The sequence below is a fragment of the Triticum dicoccoides genome, chromosome 6A, assembly GCF_002162155.2.
Source record: "Triticum dicoccoides isolate Atlit2015 ecotype Zavitan chromosome 6A, WEW_v2.0, whole genome shotgun sequence".
Lineage (NCBI taxonomy): Eukaryota > Viridiplantae > Streptophyta > Magnoliopsida > Poales > Poaceae > Triticum > Triticum dicoccoides.
In genome coordinates, this window is record NC_041390.1 from 60,022,561 (window position 1) to 60,031,833 (window position 9,273).

The 9,273-nt window shown below is 44.3% G+C and overlaps 1 long non-coding RNA gene across 1 annotated transcript; it reads right to left on the reverse strand.

Moving 5' to 3' along the window:
- Nucleotides 1-3,894: 3,894 nt before the first annotated feature.
- LOC119319362 lies at nucleotides 3,895-7,718 on the reverse strand. The gene is made up of 4 exons (XR_005154448.1): nucleotides 7,545-7,718; nucleotides 4,565-4,638; nucleotides 4,186-4,480; nucleotides 3,895-4,097 (listed from the first exon to the last, which is right to left on the reverse strand). It is a non-coding gene; the product is annotated as an uncharacterized LOC119319362 (long non-coding RNA).
- Between the last annotated feature and the right edge of the window lie 1,555 nt (nucleotides 7,719-9,273).

Below are 9,273 nucleotides of genomic sequence, written 5' to 3' on the forward strand. Positions count from 1 at the left end.
CACACGCGCGTACGTGTACGAGAGAAACACACATCACTCGGCCCCCGACCTCCCACCGTAACCGGGAACTCCACGAAATTTTCCTCCCCCTCGCTTCTACAACGGTTTTTTGTGTCATGGACGGCCCAAAGAATGTCATGCAGCCGCGTCTCCGGCTCGCCCAGGACGTAAAGCCCATTATTTGTCATGATTTTTTGTCATAGAAGTAGGAGCCCACCACATCTATGATGATACCGGGTTTTGTCACAATTATCGTCATAGAAGTGTCATATGTATGACAGAATTTTTTTTCGTTTGGCCCAAAATGTCACGGATGTGTCTTTTTCTTGTAGTGATCCCTCTTGGATGCCCATCATATTAGGACTAGTTTCATAACCAAAGCAAACTACCATGATGTTCTAAAGACTCTCAAAATAATATAAGTGAAGCAGGAGAGACCAATTATTTCTATAAAATAAAACTACCACCATGCTCTAAGAAGATATAAGTGAAGCACTAGAGCAAACGACAAACTACTCCGAAAAATATAAGTGAAGATCAATGAGTAGTCAAACAATTATGCAACTATATGAAGACTCTCTAACATTTAATAATTTCAGATCTTGGTATTTTATTCAAACAGCAAGCAAAACAAAATAAGATGACGCTCCAAGCAAAACACATATCATGTGGCGAATAAAAATATAGCTCCAAGTAAAGTTATCAATGAACGAAGACGAAAGAGGGGATGCCTTCCGGGGCATCCCCAAGCTTAGGCTCTTGGTTGTCCTTGAATATTACCTTGTGGTGCCTTCGGAATCCCCAATCTTAGGCTCTTGCCACTCCTTATTCCATAGTCCATCGAATCTTTACCCAAAACTTGAAAACTTCACAACACAAAACTTAACAGAAAACCCGTAAGCTCCGTTGGTATAAGAAAATAAATCACCACTTAGGTACTGTTGTGAACTCATTCTAAATTCATATTGGTGTAATATCTACTGTATTCCAACTTATCTATGGTTCATACTCTCCGATACTACTCATAGATTCATCAAAATAAGAAAACAACACATCGAAAACAGAATCTGTCAAAAATAGAATAGTCTGTAGTAATCTGGATCAAATGTATACTTCTGGAACTCATAAAATTCTCAAATAAATTTCTGGACGAGACTAATTTATCTATTAATCATCTTCAAAAAGAATTAACTAAATAGCACTCTCCAAATAAAAATAGCAGCAATTCTCGTGAGCGCTAAAGTTTCTGTTTTTTACAGCAAGATCAACAAGACTTTCCCCAAAGTCTTCCCAACGGTTCTACTTGGCACAAACACTAATTAAAACATAAAAAATACAATCAAAACAGAGGCTAGATAAATTATTTATTACTAAACATGAGCAAAAAGCAAGGAACAAAAATAAAGTTGGGTTGCCTCGCAACAAGCGCTATCGTTTAACGCCCCTAGCTAGGCATGATGATTTCAATGATGCTCACATAAAAGATAAGAATTGAAACATAAGAGAACATCATGAAGAATATGACTAACACATTTAAGTCTAACCCACTTCCTATGCATAGGGATTTTGTGAGCAAACAACTTGTGGGAACAAGAATCAACTTGCATAGGAAGGCAAAACAAGCATAACTTCAAAACTTTAAGCACATAGAGAGGAAACTTGATATTATTGCAATTCCTACAAGTATATATTCCTCCCTCATAATAATTTTCAGTAGCATCATGAATTAATTCAATAATATAACCAGCACCTAAACCATTCTTTTCATGATCTACAAGCATAGGAATTTTATTACTCTCCACATAAGCAAAATTCTTCTCATGAATAGTAGTGGGAGCAAACTCAACAAAGTAACTATCATGGGATTGAAAATTGAAATAAAGATGACAAGTTTCATTGTTATCATTATTCTTTAAAGCATACGTGTCATCACAATAATCATCATAGATAGGAGGCATGCTTTCACTACAAGAGATCGGGCCTACTATGACGAGCTAAAAAATGTCATCGAATAGCTAATAACGTCACGAATTACCCCCTGGTGACATTTTATGGGCGTCACAAGCATCATCACGGAATCCCCGTCACAGATTACTCCTAGTGACGGCGCGTGCGCAAAAACATCATCGAAATTGAGACCTTCGGTGACGTTGTATAGAATGTCATCGACTTGCTATTTCCATGACGATCAATTAATGTCACGTGTCAGGAGAAAATATGCCATATTGTACCATATTCAGTGATGAGGTAACGTCACTAACTTTATGCCACATCAACACCCGAGCAGCTATCCCACTACTTTTATTATGGATGAAGATGGCGTCATCAAAATATGTTTACTTTCTTTTGAATCTAAATTACAATGAAAATAATTATTTAATTGACATCAAGTTATATAAAAAAGTTAAAGAGAAAAATCACATCATAAGTTGATATGAAAGTCAAATCATATTATATATGAAATCGTCTCAGCCAAATCATTCTGTAAACAAAAGTGACAGTAAAAAACTGACTCAAGTTTGACACAGATAATAGACAAGATGAAAACTAATATTAACTAAAGACCACATATGTTCTCTTGATGATTCCAATGTAAGGATGGCATTCATGAACCATCTGGTTTGGACTGGGATTATTGAGTTGCTTGAGCCCTCAAGAGAAAATCTAGTAGATTATCCGTCTCCTTTTGCTTCTTTACACAAGCTTCATTCTTCTCTTGCTGGCTCTTCTTTAGAGCTTCCAATTCTTCTTGTTGTTTCTTTTGTATCTCTTCAAATGCTCTCTCTTGTGCTTCAAGTCTTGCGGCTAACTCCTCCCGATGCCTATAAATGACAAAACACAACAACATTGCATCGCAATGAGATGAAACAGACAAGATAACAAGGTACAAGGGTACCAATTTGAAATAGAGAAGTACATTATTGAATGTCAAGGAAAGCATGCCCATGGGCCAATGAAATAGTAAGCCCAAGAATAACTTATAATGTTTTAAAATATGCAAAACCAACAGCTTGATTACAGGAAGCATCACCAAAAGGATATCAAGTCAATAACCCAGGCTAAAAGAAGCACTCCTTAATTGAACTTTCGTGCACTATAATGAGTGCAATGTGCACACAGAAGCAAGCAAAAAGAAATAACAAGAACAGAAAGGGAAATAAGATAATTACTTGCCTCTCTATCCTTCTGTTCAATTAATTCTTTCTTCTAAAACTCGGATCTGGGCTGATGAAGTAGAGCTTCCAGACCTCCCGGATCTTGATGCATACCCCATGCTGGAAAGGAAGGTGCTAAGGGCACTTTATTCCTTTAGAACTTCAGCCACAATCACTGTATCAGATACTAGCTACTCACCTTCTGATTGTGTTTCCCTTTTCTTTTCCATCACATTCTACAGTACAAAGAAAAACATTAATTCTAAGGCAAAGTTCATATGCTAGATTACACTTGATCAATATGAGAATTTATTTCAAGTCAGAAGCAATAGAGGAAGAAATCTTACCTGAGCTAGAAGTGTCGGCTCGGTCATGCTACCAGTCTTGTTGTTTGTATGGGTGTCTTTGAAAAACTCAATGGGACTTGGGTCCTGATTATTGTACTTGTCTTTTTTCTACAAGATATATGGAATTGTAACATTACTACTACATATATATTGGCCAGATGCAATAGAGATAGGAGTACATGTAAGATATTTGGAATTCTTACAAGTTTGCTGAAAAAGGCAACATAAGACATAGATCCAGCATTATGGTGATGCTTGACAGCTTCTCGGTTTTCCTTATTCATTTGACATATTTCCTATATAAAGAAAATGAATATAAGTATTTACATATGGTACAATAGATGTGAGTGCAAAAACTATTGTTGGTCGCATATCTTGTTACAAACCTTGTATCTTTCATCATACCATTTATTGACATGGATGGTCCAATTCTCATGAGTGATGTTCGCTGGCTTATTTGATAATGCTTCCTGAGCAGTATAACCATTGAAGTATTTCTTCTTTAGCCTGTAGTGCTGTTGTCGAACACCCTTCAGGATTACTTTGTGCATGCATCATTCCCAACCTTGTCATCCTTTTCCATCTCAAAGTTAAGCTGAAATACCAATCATATATAGGATATATCACTAAATTGACTATGCAACATGTGAACACGTCTATGAAATTGAAGGAAACTATCCCACCGCGATATCTTTAATAGCATGGGGAATAACATGTTTGAGTGGCCTTTTGTCATAGTCATTCCAGTGCATAGCAACATGCGTTCGGCTCCTGATGTGGATGCCACACTCAGAAGAAAGCTTTGCAGCTTGGACTGGGTCTGTAGGTCTCAATTTCCCTGCGTAAAATCAATACGCATTTTCCTCCCTCCATTTCTGCTTGCATACTCCTGAAGCCCATGCCCCATGGTTGGTCTACGTCCACGACCTCTCCTTGATGGTTGTGGATCAGCTGGACCAGTGGAGCATGCTAATGCATCTACATTACAAGATGGCAGATAAATTAGAAGGTTACAGTTTCAAGTGGAAAATAGAAGGGGTGAAGCGATGATGTCGCATATACCTTGGCCTTGTAATGTAATCATGTTATCTGATTGTTCGGATGTGCCTATCATGTCTGGAGAACCTTGTACCAGCCTACATTATCAACAGTAGATGACTGAAATCTAGTTAAACTTGTCTCTTGAAACTTGGCTTTCATTGCTAGTAGACAAAAAAAATGCTAGTTTGTGTAAAACAGTTTTAAACAAGCAGTTCTGCTAACTTGGAATTGATGCTTGTCTAATTTATGATGGCAAAGACATTACTGTACCATGCTTTGAAGGGTTGTAGAACAGATCGAAATAAATAACATACTTGGAAATATGGAGCATCCAGAATTCAATTAAACAAGAACAAGTGCAGACTCGGCCTTTATTCAGTTTCGCACAAGTGCAGACTCAGACTTTATTCAGTTTTGAACAAGAACAAGTGCAGACTTAGTCTTTATCCAGAATTCGAAATAAAGAACATACAACGTGAACTCCATATGGTAATATATTGTATCAAGAACAAGTGCACACATTCAGTTCTAACGATCCTCGGTAAGGACTATTTATGGGGTAGCAGAACCACAAACAGGGAAGCCACATGATCCTTGAATTACAGGAAATCTCACGACCACTGAATAAAGACCGAGTAAATCTTACAGTGCTAATGGATTTGCCACATGGTCGTTGTATTCAGAGATGTAAATAAATCTCACGACCGCGTGTGCTTTTCTCCCCCAAATCCCTTCAATGGTGACCCCTTATGTCTAGAGCTTGCGGGATGAGGAGGGCGGGATGAGAAAATTACCGTCAGGCGACGCCGGTCGCTGCAATCGGTGGGGAAAGAGAGCCGGGTGGGGCGGTCTCCACCAATCCGCTGTCGCTGGTTGATGCAGAGCTCGACCGGTCGGGTGGCCTCCTCCAATCCACCGTTGCCGGTCGCTGCAATCAGGGGGGATAGAGCGGAGTGCTCGCGCGGGGATGGTTGTGTGGTGGATCCGAGCTCGGCCGGCGGGCGGCCACCCCCATACTGCCGGCCCTGATCGCCGCAGTCGTGGGATATGAGAGTCAATTGAATCTGACGACAAAAATGCCGAGGTGGGCGGTGGCTTTTAGCGGTGCCTCCTCGTGGGCGAAATAGAAGGATAAATTTTATCTGGGTCTTTGACGGGTAGGGACACAGGGTGGATGCGGGAAAAAATAGAAAAGTGGAGGGAAAAGGGTACGTGGATGGAGGGGAAATAGTTTTTTTTTGCGAGGAGATGGTATATTTTCATAAATTAATTTCCACTTAGTATATGTAATTCATTTAATTCTAAATAAGTAGCAAAATTTTATTTAAAAAATAAATCTTACATGAAAATTATGATATGTGGTATTTTCAATGTTTTCTGTGGAGAATTGTAAATAAATATGTCGAAAGTTGTACAAAGGGGTCTTAGTTATGTGATCTGGAGTGCGTCTCTCCTCCCTTCGTCTCTCTTCCAACAAAAGGCAGCCAGGGTTTCTTCCCGGACGTTTTTCGTGTGGGTGGCCTCCAGCGTTCACTCTTGCTAGCCGGACAGCCGCTCTGTGGTTTGTGACTAAGAGTGGGCCTTTGGTACCACGCACGCTACTAAGCCGTCTGCGGGAACTAACGTCTCAGGCCAAGCGGCCAGCCCCCGGGCCAACTCTAGCTGGCGCCGGGGCAAACAGTGATGCAACTGTAATAAAATGCGGAGACAGCCCCCGAGCATCGCTCGGGGTTATCCATGCTTGCATGGTGAAAAAAACATGCGGGTGAGGAGCTCATATTGGTTTTCGCGTAGACGAGGCAGAGTTTGCCGAAGACAGTCGGCGCAGCTCGGCGCTCGCGGAGTGCGCCGGCACACCTGCTCGAAGGAGGGTCTTGCAGCGCCCTTTTTCTTCTTTTTCTCTTTTGCCGGCTGCTGGCAACCGGACAAAACTCTTCTTTTGTTTGCAATCTTCCGTGGGGGTGCGCCAGCGCACCCACTGGGTGTAGCCTCCGAGATTCAGGCCAACTGCTGAGCAGTCGGGCCGGATCTATCGGCAACTACTCTATCTTCTTCTTCGCGGGGGCGCGTCAGCGCACCCGCCAGGTGTAGCCCCCGAGATCCGGGCCGACTGCTAAGCAGTCAGGCCGGATCTCCCGGCTACTACTTGGCGGAATAGCGTCGCAGGCGGACGAACGACCTTCTCCTTTTCTTCATTTGCGCCGACTGTGAACAATCGGACACAGCTGTTTTTCTTCTGCCGGCTGTGAGCAGCCGGACGCATTTTTCTTTTCTTTTCTCCTTGGCCGCTACTCACTTTTCTCCACTCAGTATTTTTTTTCAGCAACGGGCCTCCTTTCTTCTCTGTTTCTCCAGCCGGGCCACTTCTGCATGAGCAGTCGGCCGCAGCTGCTGATGCCGAGTAGCGGGAGCTGGGCAGGCGGCGGGCGGCAGCCAGACGGGCAGCGGGCGGAGCAGGCGGCCGGGAGGCAACCGGACAGGTGGCGGATGAAGTCGGCAGTCGGCCGAGGTCACTGGGAAGAGGCTGCAGCCGGCATGCCGTAGGACGCAGTCAGCGGGCAGCTGGCGCGGGCGGTCGGAGGCGGAGCGACGCGAAGGAGGAGCACAGCTGCACAGGCGTGGTGCTGCTGGAGCTGGCGCAGTGCGCGAAGCCGGATGAAGGCGAGGCGGCTTGCGAAGGAGGAGGCGGGCCGGGGGCAGCACCGGTCCACATATATTCAGGGCCCTGGGGCGAGACGACAAAATGAGGCCCTTATGGACAAATAAAAATTCAGAATGCATTCTATTTCGAAAGCAATTAAGTACATAGCATAGATTCATGGTCTAGAGAACTATATTCTAATAGCATGGAAACAATATAGTTCTACAAAAGATCGCTATTCTAAGGGGCATAAAGAGACAATCATCTTGCTTTTCTAAGTATGAAAACCTTGTCAAAACTGATAGCAACTTGAAGTGTTTATGTTATCATGAAATATAATGTTAATGCATGAGAACTTACATTAGATTATATTTTCTTCAATCTGTCCGTTACTCGATGTCTTCACCCCAAGAAAATGTCTCCAAAGCTTTTTAAATATGATGATCAGATCTGTGCATCAATATTTATTTCATCCAACTTTGCTTTCCTAATGCATAAAGTAGCAAGACCATTCAATCTTTCCTATGACATTGATAATCTGAAATAATTTCTCAATAACTTCAACTTTGAGAAACTACGTTCAGCTGATGCTACAGTGAATGCTACAACAAATAGAATTCGATAAGCTATTAATATATTTGGAAAAGAGTCTATGTCTCTAACAAACTCGAAAATCTCCATAGCACGCAATGGCACATCAGATTTTGGTATAGTCATTTGTCGTAGTCGTAATTCCGAGAAGAAATCATCTGATTCAACATAACTTTGAGCAACCGTTTCTACAAATTTAGCACAGCATTTGCGTAATTAAATATCATTCAATAAAAGTTTTTTTTCCTCTTATTTTTCTGGACCTAAAGACAAATATCCTAATACATAAACTGTACTACTACCTGGGCTGGGGCCCCTACCTCCCAGGGGCCCAGGGCGGCTGCCCCGTTGCCCTGGCCTATGGGCCGGCCCTGGCCGGGGGCCGGCGTGCTGTTGGAGCCGGCCAGCGCAGTGGGCGGAGCAGGCGGGCTGTGGTGACCCGGCGCGTGCGGAGGCGCCGGCTGCTGGGTGGTGTGGCGCAGGTGGAGCGGAGCAGCAGGCCTGGGCAGGTCGCGCGCGGGCGCGGACAGAGGATCGGCCGGCTGGCACGGGAAGGCAGCCGAGCGGAGCAGTGCAGTGGCCGGCGCGTAGGGGCGGGACGTGAGTGGGCGGATCGAAGCGGAGGCGAGCCAGCGCGGCTGCGTGCTCGCGCGGGCAGAGAAGAGCGGAGGCGAGCCTGTATCTATGGCCATTATCTGACCATTGTATACACACACGATCCGATTCGTATCCGGCAAGTGTATGGGCATCATTCGGAAAATATCTGGGCATGGTGTCTAACTATTATCTGAGAGATTTTTGGGTAGTCTATGGCCATTGTACGAGCTTTATCTGGCTAGTGTACAGGGCGTACCCGACTTGGGTGTTTGGCTAATGGTTTGACCATGGTTTGACTTGCATCTAGCTAGCTTGTATAGATGGGATATGGAGTGGAAAATGCGCGCTCTGGCCGGAGCAAGGCACAACGCGGAGGGGAGCAGACGCGAGCGACACGGCACGGCGCGCGCACGGATGCGGCCCAACTGTGGTGATGACGAAGGCGGCAAGGCCAACGACGAGGACGCGCCGTCCTGTGCAGCCGCTCCGGGGGCAGGTCGAAGTCGAGCCCCCAAGCGCTACCGGAGAGGCGACGCGACGCCGCGGCGGTGATGACGAAGATGGTCCCGCCCGGCTGCGAAACCAGCAGCAGCGCGGTAGTATAGTACCGCCTCACGGTGGGCGCCAAATGTCATGGTATACTCACGGGGGATGCAAGAAGACATATGCCACAAGGTGGCTTCACGTGAGGGCAAGACTGCTGCCAGAATATTCAGGGACGGGTATGCGAATAGCACGCGCTAGTTTACCCAGATTCAGGGCTCTCCGGAGAGATAACACCCCTACTCCTGCATGTCTGAGTATATATGGTATATTTAGTACAGAGTGTTCCTGGAGCTGTATCTGAGATCAGTGCCAAGTGCATCTGATCTCGTATATATGCATATGAGCATAGGTGTGT